Below are 19,572 nucleotides of genomic sequence, written 5' to 3' on the forward strand. Positions count from 1 at the left end.
GCGAGGTGGGCCCCGTCATCCCAGCCTTCTTTCCAGCTGTGGGAGAGGAGTCAGCACCATCACCTGCCCCTTGTAGCTGGTGGGAATGCTGTCCATGTTATAATGCACGGTGGTGAGGACAGGGATTGGCTCCTTCGTGACATCCACGCCAGCGAAGATCATGGCTGTCTCTGAAATGCCAGGCACGTGGCCAGCTGCTCTGGAGGTAGGTGGTGCAGCTGCAGGTAGACGTGATCTTTCTAAGGGCCACAGTCTCTGGTAAGACAGGACACCATCACATAAGGCAGAGAACGGCAATGGCAGGAGAACTGAGAATACGTCATCTTGTAAGCGTGTGAGTTTCAACGTGTTTTTTGATACTGAGGAAAATTTCCCCTCATGTATGGTCACCCTCTCATCAAATCTTTTCTAAACATCTACTGTGTGCCAGGGACAATCCTAGGTGCTGGGACACAGCTAAGAACCAGAACAAAAACTCTGCCCTCACTGAACTCACACTCGTCTCAGGGATCACAGCCTGCTGCGGCTGTCCTTGGTAAGAGCATCAGAAAGGCCTCTATGCCAAATACAGTCGTCCCTGAGTATCCATGGCAGGTTGGGTCCAGGACACCCACGGATACCAAAATCCGTGGATGCTCAAGTCCCTAATATAAAATGGGAGAGTATTTGCATGTAACCTATGCACATCCTCCTCTATACTTTAAATCATCCTCATTTACAGTTTTACATTTAAGTTTTACAGCAACTCCAGGATTACTCATAGTATCTAATACAATGTAAATGCTACGTAAATAGCTGTTACACTGTTGTTTAGGGAACAATGACAAGGAAAAAAAGTCTGCATATTCGTAAGGATGCAATTTTATTTTCAATACATAGTTGGTTGAAACCACATATGTGGAACCGATGGATACGGAGGGCCACCATATTCCTAAAAACCATCTGACTTCTCTCTTTTTTTTTTTTTAAATATAAAAATGTAAAACCTCTAAAGGCCATACCAGCAGGTATTTAGCAAGTGTCATTACATTAAAGAATAGGGTCAGGCAATGAAAGAGCTGCAAACTGTCTTACTGAAAGCCAAATAACCCACAGACTTTGAAAGCTGCCGAAAAACATCTGTGGGTATCAGACACAACACCCAAGGTTCACATACCGACTTCAGGTTGGGTGTGTGTCTCTCTCTCCCATGCTCCGTCACATACTCACAGACACTAAGAGAAACTCTGTTCCACATATTTGAGAAAGAAACTGGCTAAAATTTTCAAAATGTAGGTCTTTAGGAAAATATCACAGACTAACAGACACCTGCCCACAGCTAAGAGAGGTGGCTGTACACGTGTGCCTGCACATGAAGGTGAGGGCGAGTGGTGCTGAAACTCACAGAAGCAACCCCGGCCCGTGTTCCCGCTCAGACAATGCTGGTGGTAAATCACACGCACCTTCCTTCGCGGCTCTCCAGTCATCGACCGAGACACCACATCTCTAGACGCCAGGTCCTTCGTGACGGGGGCGTATCGCTCCATAAGCCTTTCGCCTTGACGGTTAATGAGAATGCCTCCCTCTCCACAACATCCTTCCTTAATGAGACAACCAGCACCATATGTGCCTGCAAAAAACCACACATTTATAACCTAACAATTGCTAGGTCTCTATTTTAAATGCATTATTTTTTTTTCAAGATATTTTTTGGGGGAGAGACGAAAAAGATATGCAGAAGGCATTATATGCAAAACTGAATAGAAAGAACAGTTAAGATACAGTACAAAAAAAGTAAAGCAGGGATTGTTCAGTGTCCCTCTTCGCAGTGAGGTCGTCAGCTCCTCGGGCAGGCAGGTCTTCTCATTAACTGGGGTGCTCCATGCCCAGCACATGGTAGGGTCTCCATCGGGGTTTACTGAGTCAGCATTCTGAGAGCTGGGAGAATGCCATGGAACCGAGCAGCAGCACAGGCAGACTTCAGCTTTGTAGGAGAACATGGAGCTTCCGTGATAATGGGATGCAAAGTTAGGACGCAGCCGTGACAGAACCCCATGTGACGTTGGGCACTGGGCTCAGCCCACATGACCACTGAGGGAGCTTGTCGTGGGGAAGATGAACTCATCTTGGGGACGTCTGACGGTTGAGGTTACGAATGTGCAGTTTGGAGACATTAACACAGAAATGATAGTTGAAGTCTTGAGTCTGGGGGGGTACTTCAAAATAAGTCAGAGACAGACTCACACACATCTGCCTCTCGTTTGAGGTGACTCATCCTGGACTTTCCTGGGTTGCTTTTCTGACCTGTGGACGATGGAGACCCCTGAAGTGGTGCCAAAGAACCAGACCTGTGTCTTCTGTTTCTCTGTCAGTGTCAGCTTTCTGCTCCCTGGAAGGGATGAAAATAAGAAATGAATTTGTTGTAGGTTTTTTTTTTTAAATTTGTTTGGAGACAGGGTCTTGCTCTGTTGCCCAGGCTGGAGTGCAGTGGAGCAATCTTGACTCACTGCAGCCTTTGTCTCCCAGGCTCAAACGATCTTTCCACCTCAGCCTGCCAAACAGCTGGGACTACGGGCATGTGTTACCATGCCCAGATAATTTTTGAAGGTTTTTTCGTTTTTGGTAGAGACGGGATGTCACCATTTTGCCCAAGCTGGTCTCAAACTCCAGGGCTTAGGCGATCCTCCTGCCTCGGCCCCTCAGGGTCCTGGGATTATAGCCATGAGCCACTGCACCCGGCCTGTTGTATTTTTTATTACTGTTTTAAATAAAAATTGTAGCTTTTGAAATACATTTAGTTTAGGGTTTTTGATCTCCTTTGTTAAAATTCGAGAGCTTGGCACGCCCTGTTTCTCATCGCACTGAGGAGTCACAGAGCCGCTGTTTGGAGCACAGACCGCCAGACTGCCCAGGTTTGGGTTTGAGCTCTGTCCTTCAGCTGTATGACTGGATGTTACCAAGCATTAATTTGCTTGTCACTGAGAAGGGGGGTTGTACTACCCAGAATTGTTTTAAGACTTAAATGAGTTTAATATGTGGAAAGCAGCTAGAACTGCCCATAGCAAGGGCAGTGTTAAATATTAACTAAAATAATCATTATTACTGTTCTTGCCACTGTTTGGGTAACTTAGATATGAATTCTCCAAACCGTCTTCTCAGTGCTGTATGCACACAACCCCCTACTCACGCACACCCCACACACATCACTGGGGGCCATGCCAGTGGTGCTGCTACCCTGCGCAGGTAGGATAGAAGCCTGGGATCAGAGAAAGGACTTCCATTTGTATTTTATTTTATTTTATTTATTTTGAGATAGGGTGTAACTCTGTTGCCCAGGCTGGAGTACGGTGGCACAATCTCGGCTCACGGCAACCTCTGGCTCCCAAGTTCAAGTGATTCTTCTGCCTCAGACTCCCGAGTAGCTGGGATTACCGTGTGCACCACCATGCCCAATTAATTTTTGTATTTTTAGTAGAGACTGGGTTTCGCCATGTTGGCCAGGCTGGTCTTGAACTCCTGACCTCAAGTGATCCTCCCACTTCGGCCTCCCAAAGTGCTGGGATTACAGGCATGAGCCACTGTGCACCCGGCCCTATTTGTATTTTAGCTTTGTGCTGTTCAAAAGGTTTCCCCAATAAGTATATACTACTTTTATAATGAAAATTTTAAAATTTTTATTGATTTTGTTTTTTTCCCCCAGATTTACTGAGGTATGATTGATGAATTAAACAAAAAACAAAACTTATATATTTAAGGTGTAGAACGTTATGATTTATTTTGTGAACTGATGACACAATCAAGTTAATACACATCTATCACCTCATATAATTATCCTTTTTTTGGAGATACAGACGCCTAAGGCCTACTCTCTTCACAAATTTCAAGTTATATTAATGATAGCCACTGTACTGTATAATATTAATTCTAGCCACCGTGCTGTATAATGTTAACTTTAGCCACCGTGCTGTATAATGTTAACTTTAGCCACCATGTTGTATATTAGACCTTCAGAACTTCATCTTGTAACGGGAAGTTACACCTTCAATCAGCATCGCCACAGTCTGCATTCCCCCAGCCCCTGGCAACCACTGTCCTACTGTTTCTGTGAGTTGTGACTTTTAGATCCACGTATGAGTGACATGCAGTATCTGTCTTTCTGTGCCCAGCTCATTTCACTTAACATAATGACTTTGGGTTCATCCACATTGTCACACATGACAGGATTTCCTTTGTTTTCATAGCTGAATAATATTCAGTTGTGTATACACACATTGTCACTAAACACCAACACATATTTAGGTTGTTTCCATATCTCGGGTATTGTGAATAATGCTGCAATGAACGTGGGGTCCAGGTGTCTCTTTGAGCTTCTGATTTCATGCCCTTTGGATGGATATACACCCAGAAATGGGGTTGCTGGAGCACATGGTAGCCCTGTGAATTTTGAGGAACCTCCAGAGTTTTCCATAATCGTTGTACTAATTTACGTTCCCACCAACAGCACACAGGGTTCTCTTTTCTCCACATCCTCACCAACACTTACTATCTTTTGTCCTCTTGGTAACAGCCATTCTAACTGGAGCGAGATGAGATGATATTCACTGGGGTTTTAATTTGCATTTCTCTGGTGCTTAGTGACGTTGAGCATTTTTTCATACATCAATTGGCCATTTGTATGTCTTCTCTGGAAAAATATCTATTCAAGTCCTTTGCCCATTTTTAGTAGGGTTTTTAGTAGGGTTTAGTAGGTTGTTTTTAGTAGGGTTTTTTTTGTTTGTTTGTTTGTTTTTTTCTATTTTAGATACTAAGATATTAGATATATGGTTTGGAAAATATTTTTTCCCAACCTGTAGTTTTGCTGATTTTTTTTCTTGGCTGTACTGACATTTTTTAACTTTTAAAGTGGTTAAAGTAACTGACAGTGTATAAAATTAAAGTTATTTATTTTCATTATGTGGAGAAGACAGACTTATCTATCCCAGGAATCAGTATAAACACAGAACCCACTAAAACAAGAGAGATTTTGCCAGAAAAACCCCATGTGACTCTTCCGGCTGCAGTTTCCTCATCTAAACTCGGGAGAGGTAAGCTGTGAACCTGATGGCAGCCACTACCGACTACTGAGGGCCATGCTTTCTCACCCCCGAGGCAGGTGCTGCTGTCCTCACCCTTTACAGGTGAGGAACCACGGCTGGGAAAGGCCATCACCCTCACACGGTTATATCAAGGCCTGTGTCTGAACCGTTATTCTACAATGCCTCTATTTTCATTAAAATAAAGAAACTCTAAATGAAATTTATTCATTTTTATAAATGAAATAAAGTAGAAATGAGATTCCTACCCTGTGGCAACAACAGTGTTCTTTGCTCTTATGCGATGGATGGACCCGTCCTCTATGCACAGTGCGATGACACCACGGCACTCCCCATTCTCCATCAGAAGATCCAAGGCAAAATACTCCACAAAATAGCTGGTATCATATCGCAGAGACTAAAAGAAAGAAAAAAAAAGGGCAAGAAGTGTTAAGCCAACCTTTAAGGTTTTAAGGTGGTATCTGCTCATGTGAACAGGTGAAAGAACTTGATCCAAATGGACCAGGTGAATCCAAGGAGATCAGCAACAGTGTCAGTGACACTGTCAGAGCCCAAGAGGTATTCCACGCAGAGCAGTACAGACAAGGCAGGTGTGCTAGAGAACGCAGCAGCAACAGCTCCTACGTTGGTGACACATTTCCTACTTCTACACAACCCGAAGAGGCACGCCACACTGTCCGGTGGCTGCATGCAGCTCCACTCAGAGTCTGGTGCCAGAGTGAGGTTCACAGACCAGGGGGTCACAGCCCAGATGGGAGCTGCTGGCAACACATAACCACTTAATTAATTAAAATAAAACAAAACATTCAGCTCTTCAGCTACACCAGCCACATTAGCAACAGCCCCATGTGGCTGGCAGCTACCAAAGCAGACGGTTGCAGACGAGCAGATTCCGGCACCGCAGAAAAGTAGGCACTGGATAGCGCTGCCCACCTGGACCTGCTGTTCCCTCAGCCAGCGCAAGTTGCTCTCGTAAGCCTGGGCCAGCTCCCCACATGACAGCTCCTGCTCCGGACGGAGCCGCTGTCTCCTCCCACCACACACTTGTCGATGCACTCAGCCACAGAGAAGTCACTGGTGTTCTAACAACCTGCAAATTAACGATCCGTCCCCATTCATCAAACAACAAAGTTCAGAATATTGATTACTCTGAATCAATACTGTTCAAAATATTATTTGGCCATGCCAAAGCTGACCCCGATTACCCAGTAACTATTGTCACCTCAAGTCTTTGTCTAGTGATAAGTTAATATTAAAACAATCCATGGCCGGGTATGGTGGCTCACGCCTATAATCCCAGCACTTCGGGAGGCTGAGGCGGGTGGACTGCCTGAGCTCAGGAGTTCGGGACCAGCCTGGGCAACGTGGGAAACCCTGTCTCTACTAATATCAAAAAATCAGCAAGGCGTGGTGGTGTGCCCCTGTAGTCCCAGCTACTCTGGAGGCTGAGGCAGGAGAATCGCTTGAACCCGGGAGGCAGAGGTTGCAGTGAGCAGAGATCGCGCCACTGCACTCCAGCCTGGGTGACAAGAGTGAGACTCCATCTCAAAAACAAAGCAAAACAAAATAAAACAAAACAAACAAAACCAATCCATTCAGGAACTCAGAGATGGTAAAAGAGCCTTAAAATACTTGTTCTTTTTCTTTTTTTGAGACAGGTCTCCTGTTGCCCAGGCTGGAGTGCAGTGGTATGAACATGGCTCACTGTGTCAAGTGATCCTCCTACCTCAGCCTCCTGAGTAACTGGGATTACAAGCATGTACCACCATGCTCAGTTACTTTTTAAACTTTTTGCAGAGACAGGGTCTTGCTATATTCTCCAGACTGGTCTCAAACTTCTGGTCTCAAGTGATCCTCCTGCCTCGGCCTCCTAAAGTGCTGGGATTACAGATGTGGGCCACTGTGCCTGGCCTGCTTGCTCTGTTCTTATAGGCTGAGTGTCACATATCCCAAGTTAAAACCTGGTATATAAGATTATCAATTCAACTTTCCAAAATAAATGCAAGAAGTCACACATTGCCTTAGGGGCAGCTCCTCAAGGCACATGTCTGGTTCTGTCACATCAACAGTCGCTGCATGTGTCCCACACCGCTGTTCTCTGTTGCTTTTTACGCAATCTCTGGCTGACTCACTGGGCACGCTAACCCATTCCCCGCTGTCACCATAAGCCCCAGCACTACATGTCCTGTCTCAGGTGGACCGGGGGTGGTCTTACCCTCCCATATAAGGTGTGCAATATTGAGTGGCTGGTCCGATCAGCCACACAGCAGCACCGATGGGCCTGCCTGCCCTTTCCAAACCTGAGGCTCTGTCCACCAAATGCACGCTGATAAATCTTCCCATCTTCAGTTCTGTTAAACGGCATGCCATAATTTTCTAGCTGTGAAAGATAAAAACAAACAAAAACCTTATTACCTTAAAGGAGTCAAGATATTCACAGCTAATCTACACTAAACAACTTTAATACGAATCTGCAAACCCAAAGTAATCTATTTTATGAAAATGTCAACACTTCATCAAAGAGAAGTTTTTCTTGTTACATGTAATACATAGTTCATGATGGACAAAGACTTCTCTTGTGAGCTTTGCCAATCACCATTCTTTCGGCTGCCACATCCGCCTCAATTGCTTACATTTTTTTCCAAGACTCTTTTGTACTAGAAACAGACCACGAGAGCACCCAGAGCCTCCCGCCCATCACCTCGACCACGGCAGCAGGGGCCTGCTCCGTCATGTAGTGGATGGCATCCTGGTCCCCCAGCCAGTCGGAGCCCTTCACGGTGTCGTAGAAATGCCACCTCCAGTTGTCCTCCTCCATGTTCCCCAGAGCAGCATTGATTCCAACCTGGAAACACCAACCACTTCCTACAAGCCACAAACAGGAGCCCCAACTTTGTCTTCCAGGCCCAAATCCACCCACTGGGGGATTCAGAGACAGCCAACTACTCACGCGGTGACTCCCAGTGAGGACTGACCTCAGCAGAGGAGCAGCGAGACCTGACAGATTCCAGATCACAACCCCTCCCTGACTCGCCCAGTGATTCCATCCCTTAGCCTCAGTGTCCTCATCTGTGTGGTGGAGACAGAGGGAACTCCAGGAAGGGCTGACTGGAGCAGTGAGTGAAAGGCTACCTGTAATATGCTTATAACCTAACCTATCTGGCACAGAAAAGGTACTCCACAAATCTTTCCAGATAATTTTACTAACAAATCTTCCCAAAGGCATTTACAGGCATGTGTTAAAGATTAGAAGTGCTTCCTGCCAAGTAATAAACTCCATACTCAAGAGTCGCACTCCCCTGTACCCCTGCTTCCTTTGGCTGTGTGTGCCCACCGCCGTCTTACCCCTCAGAGAGTCCCAGAAGACAGCAGCACAGGGACAAATGAAACCCTTGCCCTCTTCTTCCCCAACCTAAATTCTGATTCCTCCTCTTTAGGTGATCTCCTTTTCTTAAGGTGTTGGGGCGGCGGGGGTGGGTGGGGAGGGCAGTAGGTGAGATGGTCAGAGGTGTTGGGGTGGCGGGGGTGGGTGGGGGTGGGGAGGGCAGTAGGCGAGATGGTCAGAGAAAACCCAAGTGTGACTGGAGTCTGAATTAGGAGTGACAACAAGGCTCCCATCGTTCAAAGTCTTCAGGGAAGAGGCTCCAGGGAGAGACCCCTGAGAGGGTGAGCTGAGTGAGCAAGGCACAGCAAGAGGCCATATGGCTGGAGCACGGGGAGGAGGCAGGAGGCTGCCCAGGTAGAAAGTGTGAGGCTGTGCAGGACCTGCACGGAGTGGGAGGACGGTGGGGCACCTTTCTCTTACCTGCGCTGCAACAGTGTGTGACCTGGTAGGAAACAGCTTGGTAACACATGCTGTATTAAACCCTGCCTCGGAAAGGCCAAATGCAGCTCGCAAGCCTGCCCCTCCAGCGCCTACCACCACTGCATCAAATTCATGATCCACTACTGGATACTGAGCAGAAATCTGGAAAAGAAAAATTCACCTGTCAATCACATGTCCCACCATGCCAAACATGAAGACTCTTGTGACAGTGAAAGAGCTTGACAAAGATAAAACGAGCAACTGCTGGGCACACAGGGCCTCCATCCTGTCCTGGGGCTGAGCCCTGAACAGTGCGGGGAGAGGTGGGCACATTCGCACCTGGAGAAGGGACTGACAATCAGATTCTATGAATGGTAGAGGGTCTATCCCATGGGATCAGACTGAGGACCACAACTCTACTTCAGGGCCTTGCCTATGCTTATGCCTGAGAAGGTGCCAAGGAGTATTCAGTCGCTATTGTGAGCTTATGAGAAAAGAACTTCGCAGCAAGTTTCAGTTTTCCAAGAGAGAGAGAACAGGCACACTCAATACCAAGGAACCCACACCGAAGGGGCCCCATGGTCGTATTTTCAGTAGGATTTTTTTTTTTTTTTAAGTATTTATTGATGATTCTTGGGTGTTTCTCGGAGAGGGGGATATGGCAGGGTCATAGGATAATAGTGGAGAGAAGGTCAGCAGATAAACACATGAACAAAGGTCTCTGGCTTTCCTAGGCAGAGGTCCCTGTGGCCTTCTGCAGTGTTTGTGTCCCTGGGTACTTGAGATTAGGGAGTGGTGATGACTCTTAACCAGCATGCTGCCTTCAAGCATCTGTTTAACAAAGCACATCTTGCACCGCCCTTAATCCATTTAACCCTGCGTTGACACAGCACATGTTTCAGAGAGCACGGGGCTGGGGGCAAGGCCATAGATCAACAGCATCCCAAGGCAGAAGAATTTCTCCTAGCACAGAACAAAATGGAGTCTCCTATGCCTACTTCTTTCTACACAGACACAGTAACAATCTGATCTCTCTTTCTTTTCCCCATATTTCCCCCTTTTCTTTTCAACAAAACCGCCATCCTCATCATGGCCTGTTCTCGATGGTCGCTGTCTCTTTGGAGCTGTTGGGTACACCTCCCAGACGGGGCAGCCGGGCAGAGGCGCTCCTCACTTCCCAGACGATGGGCGGCCGGGCAGAGGTGCTCCTCACCTCCCAGACAGGACGGCCGGGCAGAGGCGCTCCTCACTTCCCAGAAGGGGCAGCCAGGCAGAGGCGCTCCTCACCTCCCAGATGGGGCCACCGGGCAGAGGCGCTCCTCACTTCCCAGACGGGGCGGCCGGGCAGAGGCGCTCCTCACTTCTCAGACGGGGCGGCCAGGTAGAGGCGCTCCTCGCTTCCCAGACGGGGCTACCAGGTAGAGGCGCTCCTCGCTTCCCAGACGGGGTGGCCAGGTAGAGGCGCTCCTCGCTTCCCAGATGGGGTGGCCAGGTAGAGGCGCTCCTCACTTCCCAGATGGGGCAGCCGGGCACAGGTGCTCCTCACTTCCTCCCAGACAGGGTGGCGGCTGGGAAGAGGCGCTCCTCACTTCCCAGACGGGGTGGCTGGGCCTAGGCGCTCCTCACATCCCAGATGGGGTGGCCGGGCAGAGGCGCTCCTCACATCCCAGACGATGGGCGGCCAGGCAGAGACGCTCCTCACTTCCTATACGGGATGGCGGCCGGGCAGAGGCACTCCTCATTTCCCAGATGGGGCGGCCAGGCAGAGGTGCTCCTCACTTCCTCCCAGATGGGGTGGCGGCCAGGCAGAGGTGCTCCTCACCTCCCAGACGGGGCGGCCGGGCAGAGGCGCTCCTCATTTCCCAGACAGGGCGGCCAGGCAGAGGCGCTCCTCACTTCCCAGATGGGGCGGCTGGGCAGAGGCGCTCCTCACATCCCAGACGATGGGCGGCCAGGCAGAGACGCTCCTCACTTCCTAGATGGGGTGGCGGCCGGGCAGAGGCTGTAATCTTAGCACTCTGGGAGGCCAAGGCAGGCGGCTGGGAGGTGGAGGTTGTAGGGAGCCGAGATCACGCGACTGCACTCTAGCCTGGGCAACATTGAGCATTGAGCGAGAGAGACTCCATCTGCAATCCCAGCACCTCGGGAGGCCGAGGCAGGCAGATTACTCGAGGCCAGGAGCTGGAGACCAGCCCGGTCAACACGGCGAAACCCCGTCTCCACCAAAAATACAAAAACCAGTCAGGTGTGGCGGTGCGCACCTGCAATCCCAGGCACTCAGCAGGCCAAGGCAGGAGAACCACAGGAGCCCGAGGCAGGGAGGTTGCAGCGAGCTGAGATCACAGCAGTACAGTCCAGCTTCGGCAACAGAGGGAGACCAAAGAAAGAAGTAGAGGGAGACGGAAGAAAGAAGGAGAGGGAGACTGAAGAAAGAAGGGAGACGAGGGAGAGGGAGAGGGCCTAACCCTTAATCTTCAGTAGGATTTTATCATCTATCACAGCAGATACTGTTCATTTTAATTTATTGCTTTACTTGACCTAAATTTAAATCTAGTTTATAGATACATAAGAGATACAAGTAAAAATGTTAACATCTATGTTTATATTTGTACTTGCAATTAAGTAGTATTACACTGAAAATAATTTCAGCATGCATTGGATACCTATGAGAAATTTTTCTCTTATGTCTATGACTCATATGAAAACAAACTGGTATAGATCCTTACCCCCAAGCCAAAAAAATCATTTATAATGGAACAAAAAGCATGAACTTACAGAATCTGAAACTTTAGCAGATGCCCTCTTGTTCCTTCAACAGTGAAGTGAAAACCTCAGGTTCCTGATTGCAACACTGTTGGCCACTGGAGACACAGAAGACACAGATCCAAAGGGTTAGTGTCCTGAAGGAACAAATGTGGGGGACAGTAATTCAAATTTCCCCTTTTTGCAAACTCTTCACCTTCTTATGTATCCAGGTGCTCCTGTGCATCCAGAAAGCTCAGCTGGGACCCTCTACTTAACCCTGAAGGGCAGCCCAAGGGGCAAGGAAGGACTTAGCCCCCAGGTCCTCCTTTCCACCCTGACTTGGCACTCTAGAAAACCAGGATGATGCTTGTTTCCAAAAAGGATACTCACTGACTCAGATACAAAATGAAAAAGGCACACTTCCTCTGTGAAGTCTTAATTCATGCTACTTAGTGGAGAAGGTGAAAGACATCTAGATCGTATTACTGTATGTGATATTTTGCAAATAATGAAGCATTTTAACTGGCTCCATCAGAGCCCTTTCCACATTACAGTTGCAATCGTCCATGAGGGCTTGCGGTCAGTTCAAAAGGCACTGGACACTGAATCAGGAGATCTGTACCCTGGAACAGTAAAAGCTGACAGCCCAGAGGGACGAGGTGTCATCCCTTCATCACACAGGAGGATGTCGGATGCACACTCTCTCCTGCCTGGCTGCTGCTGGCTTTTTCCTGGCCAACGTCTACAACTTGACATATCTCGCTGCTTAAATTTTCCATCTTAGAACCTTTACCCAAGAAAACTGGTTTTAGTGTTTAGTTTTTAGTGGCTCTGTGTGAGAGAGATGACACTGTCCATATGCTAAAGTTGGCCAGCCATTTAGGGGATATGTTTTCCATTCTGCTGGCGGCATTTTAGAAGACCACTGAATAGTCTCAGAAATATCATAAAAAATAGTTTTAGGGGCTGGGCGCGGTGGCTCATGCCTGTAATCCCAGCATTTTGGGAGGCCAAGGTGGGCGGATCACCTGAAGTCAGGAGTTTGAGACCAGTCTGGCCAACATGGCGAAACCCCCTCTCTACTAACAATTAGCTGGGCGTGGTGGTGGGCACCTGTAATTCCAGCTACTTGGGAGGCTGAGGCAGGAGAATCGCTTGAACCCAGGAGGCAGAGGTTGCAGTGAGCCTAGACTGTGCCACTGTACTCCGGCCTGGGTGACAGAGCGAGACAGTGTCTCCAAAAAACAAAAGAAAAGAAAAAAAAGCTTTAGGAAATTATACACTCAACAATCAGAAGAGGGGATGTGAGGGATGTCTTCAAGTATTTAGAAATACTTGCAATTCAGAAATTACTTATTATGTGGGATAAAAAATTATTCTTCATTTCTCCAATTTCTAGTCTCTGTTTTTATTGACATAAGCTAATTTAGTTTTTTCTTTTTTCAGAAAATGAGAAAGAACGAATATTCTTCTACCTTAGTATAATTTTTGACATGATAAAATCATATTTTAAGAAAGAAGTCTCTGAAATAATTTTAATACAAACGTTCTTGAAAATTTTGTAAAGTGCCCTATTAACATAGGGTAATAGCACCAATAAAAACAGTATATTATACCAAACATAAGTAGAAACAGTGAGCTCACTAAATGTTTATTTGTTCTTTCTAGGATGTTGATGTGGAATACACACTGCCCCCCCCCCGCCCCCCCACACACACACAGAGCTAGCTTAAAAGGGCAGCTACTATAACACAATCTTGAACAAATTATCATGCCATTCCCTGGTGGAAAAGGACACTAACCCTCTGCATCTAAATCTAATCTGGGGCAGATTTTTGAATTTGGAAAGCCCAACTTTAAGCCAATGTCAGTCTTTAGATAAAACTCAAAACTAGTTTTGACACAAAACTAGTCTTTTGTGTCAATTATTAATTTTTTTAGGAGAAACTATCAAACATTTCCTCTAAGAAAAAAAATGGAGAACATATAACTAAAAGGAATACTTGGACCTTGCTTAACAATACAGAATTTCAGATGACTGAATCAGGAGGTGGAGGGGGAAAAGTAAGAAGTGCAGAGACTTTAATATCCGAAATCTAGCAACATAAGGGGTCCTCATCGAATAAAATGCACCTATAAATCATGAGCAAGAAACTAATCTGCATGTACAACCTACACAATCACAAAAGCAGCCAACGAAGAACCTAAAAACGCAAGACTTTCTGTAGGAAAAGCTACCTTCATCAAGATAAAAAGACTTTTACAAAACCCAAGACTAAATTTTGGTTCCATTTTGCTATCTTGCCATCTTTCTGAGGTGCCTGGGGTCTTAGTCTGCAGAAGGAACACCGGGCACCATCTGGGTTGAGAACAAAGGCACTAGCTCTAACTAGCTTTTCTCCAACCACAAGCTACCATTTCCCCTAAAAAGTCCCACTGACCATGGGCTTTACTTCCTGCTTGTGGACGCCCTCTTAGCAGCTCCTAAGAGCCCAAGATGCGGCGGGGGTCTCTGCTCAGTCAGCACCAACCACAGCAACACACTAGAACGTTTACACGCTTTCTGATGTTGACAGGATGGCTGTATGACTAATCCTCACATTTAATTCAGAGATTTTTAATAACTATTTCAAAAAGGAGAAAATTGCACAATTACAGGCATAATTCAAATCAATATTGCTGAATGCGTTGGTTCCTATTGAGATTTTTACTCTGCAACTTAAAATTACTTTGTAATTAAGGAGGTGGGTGGGTAAGTTCATTTAAAAGAACCAAACAACTAAACCTATCCAATTTAGCTTGATTAAATAAAATCCTAGAAGGCCGATTCTGAAGATGCAATCGTAGAGGGCACATTCAGACAAACTCAGAGAGCAAGGGCTCAGGGAAGCATAACCCTGACGACCATCCTGGACTAAGGGGAGCCCGGCCCTCCAGGCACTCAGCGCACAGGCAAGCACAGGTCCTGGAGTCCTCGCCCGGTCAGTGCGCTGAGCTCTCCGCCTGAGTTTTAAAAACCGGCACAGCTGCTTTTAAACACTAGCACATTTTTGGTGGCACAAGGGCCACCACACAGGACCCAAAGTAGAGGTCCTTAACTTACAAGGTCCCGAAGTGGACATACACAGATTTGCGCTTTCTGGAAAGGGGAACTGCAAGCCCAAGCTCGGGCGCGCCACGCTTCCCACCGGACGCCCACCCGGCCGAGCCCGGCCACTCCTCGCACCCACCCGGAGGGTTTCACCCGCCCCGCGGGCCCCACCCACGGGCTGCGGGCTGCCCCTCAGGACAACCCGCACAGAGGGCGGTAGAGGCCAAGCCCAACCCGGGCTCCACCCCGGTGACCTTGGGCAGACACGACTCCTCCCCGAGTCCACCCGCCAGGCACTGAGGCGAGGGGCTACCTCAGCCCGCGAGGTCGCCGGACCCCAGGCCCGGACAAAAGCGGCGGAGGGGACGCCCAGCAAGCCCGCGGGGTCGTGACCTTCACCGGGACGCGGAATACCTGCTAAAGACCGAACTCCCCAGGCCCCCGAGTACACCCCGCGGCTCCCCCTCGCACCGGCCCAGGGCTCTCCCAGCCCCTTCCCCATCCCCGGGCAGGCGGCGCGGGGACCTGGCGCCCGCTCCACTCGGACCCGCTGGGGACCGTCCCGCTCCTACCGCCGCCTCGCCCCCCGCCTGCCCTGCCCCGGTCCGCGGCAGGGACTCACCGCCTTGGCCAGAGCCAGGCGCCGAGCGCTTAGCAGCCGCGATAGGCCCCGGACCCCCGACATGTCTGTAGTCGCCGCCGCGCAGTCCCGCCAGTCGCTGCGCAGACTGCGCCTGCGCACCACACCGGGGTAGAACGCGGGGGAAACCCGGCCCGCGCACCACGCCAGGGTCAAAGCGGGGACGGTAGTGGGGGACATCGCGCCTGCGCACCACGCCACGCCCGGGCTGGGGTCTAAGGGGCGGGGGCGCCACGCCTGCGCAAAGCGGACCCGCGGACGGTGGCGCTGGGTGGACACGGCGGTCCTGCGCTCCCCGACCGAGATAGGGTGGGCCCTATTTCGGGGAGGTGTTGGGCGCCAACATTTTCTAAAGCCCCGTGGGTGGTTCTCCGGGATCTCCCAGACCCAGAGGGCCTGAACGTCCAGAACTCAAGGAATGGGGTGCAAGGGGCGGCGCTCGCCCGCGGAGGTGGGCGGGAGCGGCCCGGGGCCTCCGGCCTCTGGTGATCCGGAGTGACCCTCGGTTTCCGGCCTCCGAGGGACGGGAGCGATCCTCAGCCATGTGCCTAGCCTCTGGCTTCTGGCTGATTTTTAAATTTTTTGTAGAGGCGGGATCTTGCTCTGTTGCCCAGGCTGGTCTCGAACTTGTGGCCTCAAGCGATCCTCCCTCCTGGGCCTCCTGAAGTGCGGGGATTACAGACAGAGCCACTGCGCACTGCCGTGGTCAGCTTTGAAAGCTGGGTAGATCCCTTTGGCTTATATGCCTTTCTGCTAGCTTACCCTGATTTTGCTTCTGGTTCAGATAGTATTTTAATATTTCTACTGTGTCTTTTTGTAAGATATCTGAAATCTTTTTGTGGAATGAAGTGGTATGAAAAACCAATAATCATTAGTAATTATGTTTCCTGTCTTTTCACTTTAAATTATTAAAATCTTCATCTTGTGCATAATGTTTAACAATTTTGAGTTACTTTAGTAAATTTGCAAGGTTTCAGTCCCATTTTATTGATATTTGGGTTGTTTCCCATTTTTGCTCTTAATAACACCATACAGAACATATTTGTGACCATAACTTTATCTTTAGGATTTTTTTTTAGATGTATGCCCCAGACGTGGCCTTTATTGGCTTGCAAGGAATGAACATACCTCCTAGACTTTTTTTTTTTTTTTTTTTTTAAGTTACGCTGTTTTAGTCCTGGGTTAGTTATCTAATTTTGTTTGGTTTGAGATGGAGTTTCGCTCTTGTTGCCCAGGCTGGAGTGGAATGGCGCGATCTCGGCTCACTGCAACCTCTGCCTCCAGGGTTCAAGAGATTCTCCCGCGGAGCTTACAGTGAGCGGAGATGGCGCCACTGCACTCCAGCCTGGGCAACAGAGCAAGACTATATTGCTTTAATTTACTCTGCCGGCTCTCTGGAGAAATGCAACCTCATCAGCAGAAATTATTTCCTCCCTGACACTTTTTAAATCTGTTATTTCCTATAGCCAGGTACTGAGCCCTTCAATTGAAGTCTAAACCCTCCACCCTCTCCCTCCGGGATTGCCAAGCCTGTGGTTTCAGTTCCATGCCCCCAGGTAGATTATGTCAACTCAAAGTCAATGCGCTTATGAAATACTTTTTGTGTTTTTTTCTTAAGAGTTTTTTTTTTTTAATATGTTTTTGTTTGATGGAGGTGACACCCTCTGTCTTTTGAGTTGTGGGAGCCTTCCTCCTTCAGTCTGCATGTACTGAAGCCAGTGTTTGCTGTACAGCCCCTCAGCCGCAGCAGCCCACAGTGAGGTGCAGGTGCTCACGCCATCGCCCCAGAGAGCTCCTCCATTCGCCCCTCCACCTGTAGCCCCTCGAAACCACTGCCCTGCTCCCCAACATGGTACACTGTCTTCTCCAAGATGTCATGTGTTGGCATCCTTCGGCCTGTGCCCACCGAAACTAGCTTCCTTCACTGGGCATGTGGCCTGGGAGACCTGGGGCATTTGGGTGCATCTTTCCACTGCTGGTTGGTGCCCCCTATGTGGAAGCATTCGCGTTGGTTCACGCCTTCTCCTGCTCGTGCCAATGGACATTTTGTTTTCTTCCAGTTATTGGCAAAGAGGAATGAGGCCTAAACACTTGTGTGCAGGTTTGTGTGTGCACGTTTTTCTCTTGGGGGACATTTCAGGAGCGGGGTTGCTGGATGACGTGGTAAGGATGTGCTTAACTTCATAAGAAACTCCCGGACCACTTTCCAGCATGGCGGGACCCCTCCCATTCCCACTGCAGCTTATGAGGGTCCCTCCCAATTCCTCTGCATCATCACTAGAACCTGGGTTGGCCCATGGTTTTTGTCTGTTTTTAGCCATTTTAATAGATTTGCAGAGGTACTGTTGACTGGCATTTCTCCAGCATCTCTATGATGTTGAGCCTCTTTCTCGGGCAATATGCCCTCCTTATACCTTCTTTGATGAGGCCTCCATTCAAATATTTGCCCTCTCTTTAATACTGGGGTTTTTACTTTCTTATGGTTAAGTTTTGATGGTTCTTCATATATTCTGTGTGCCAGTACGTTGTGAGATGTGTGATTCACAAATATTTTTTTCTAGACCATAGTTTGTGTTTCATTCTCTTTAGATTTTTATATTGCTTTATAGAATTATAATTTTAAATTTATGACTAAATTTAATTTGTTAATCTTTTATGAATCATGCTTTTGGTGTCATGTCTAAGAAATTTTCGCCTAACCCCAGGCCATACAAATTTTCCCGTGTTTTTACCTAAGGGTTTGATAGCGTTATGTTCTCCATTTAGGCCTGTGATAAATGTTGAGTAACATTTTGTGTCAGCCATGGCCATACCTTTCTCCATCTCTCACAGTATCATGGGCATTTGCAGCTCCTAGTGCCCTGTGCTGTTCCCGTCTTCTTGGTCCACTCTTCCTGTGAGTTTCAGGGCACGTCTTAGTGCTGGCGCTGTCCTGGTCCATCAGGGGGTCCCATGAGCTTGTCCGTGTGGGAAGGTCGGGACTGTGATGTTGACGGGATGCCCTGTGAATCAGGAGGAGGTGCTGACGGGGGTTTCCATGTAGGACAGACAGGTGTTTGGTTTTCCAGATGGGGCAGACTTGAGAGGGGACAAACTTGAGAAATGCCACCAACGAGAAGCCCAGGCAGAGCAGGTCTCGGGGCCGCCCAGCCGTGTGAGAGCCAAACGTGGATGTGTCAGTGGCCATGCCAGGAGGTAAACCCTCAACCAACGGCCTCTGGATGTCCAAGGCCAAGTCTTGTTCAAGAGGTGCATTCAGCTGAGCCAACCATGGCAGAAATGCATAAGGGAGATCCCATGGTTCCTCTGTTTAAATCCCCTGCTAATCCCACCCGACTCAGAGGAGCCAAGTCCTCACAGCGGCCTGCAACCCCAGCCTGACTCAGCCTCCTCTTGGCTCTGATTCTCTGTACCCTTCTATCCCTCTGTCTCTTCTCCCATCAGAGAGGAGATCCGGCACGTTTATCCTGGTGGATTCAAACCCATCTTTGCCACACATATAGTCACCGGAATGAATAGGTATAATCTAGAAAGAGTCCTTCTAAAAAAGAAAAAGGCAGGCCGGGCATGGTGGCTCATGCCTATAATCCCAGCACTTTGGGAGGCTGAGGTGGGAGAATCACCTGAGATCAGGAGTTTCAGACCAGCCTGGACAACATGGTGAAACCCCATCTCTAGTAAAAATATAAAAATTAGCTGGGCTTGGTGGCACGTGCCTGTAATCCCAGCCACTTGGGAGGCTGAGGCAGGAGAATCATTTCAACCCAGAAGGTGGAGGTTACAGTGAGCTGAGATTGTGCCACTGCACTCCAGCCTGGGTGACAGAGTGAGACTCTGTCTCAAAAACAATAATAGGAATAATAAAGGAAAAGTGCAAAAATTCAAACAACAGAAACTGGGCAAAAGAGCTGAACCGGCCCTCCACAGAAGAGGAAATGTGGAGGAATGCTAATGAAAACATGAAGAGGGGCTCAGCCTAACGGGGAGATATCACGTGACATCCACCAGATGGGCAAAAATCCCACAACCCAATCCATGCAAGTGTTGGGGAGAATGGAGAGAAGCAGGAACACCAGGCCCTGCTAAGAACAGTTGTGAAGTATATTTCTGTTATGCTTGTATATGAAAGAGTGTGTGTTGTGAGTTGTGAGGAAAATTACATTTCTTACCTGGGATGAAATTTTAAAACTTGAAAGCTACTGACCAGAAGAAACTTGCA

At 48.4% G+C, this 19,572-nt stretch overlaps 1 pseudogene; it reads right to left on the reverse strand.

Moving 5' to 3' along the window:
* LOC100438237 (succinate dehydrogenase [ubiquinone] flavoprotein subunit, mitochondrial-like) overlaps positions 1-15,548 on the reverse strand; it is a 29,261-nt pseudogene extending 13,713 nt beyond the window's left edge.
* Between the last annotated feature and the right edge of the window lie 4,024 nt (positions 15,549-19,572).

Source organism: Pongo abelii, chromosome 4 (genome assembly GCF_028885655.2).
Source record: "Pongo abelii isolate AG06213 chromosome 4, NHGRI_mPonAbe1-v2.0_pri, whole genome shotgun sequence".
Lineage (NCBI taxonomy): Eukaryota > Metazoa > Chordata > Mammalia > Primates > Hominidae > Pongo > Pongo abelii.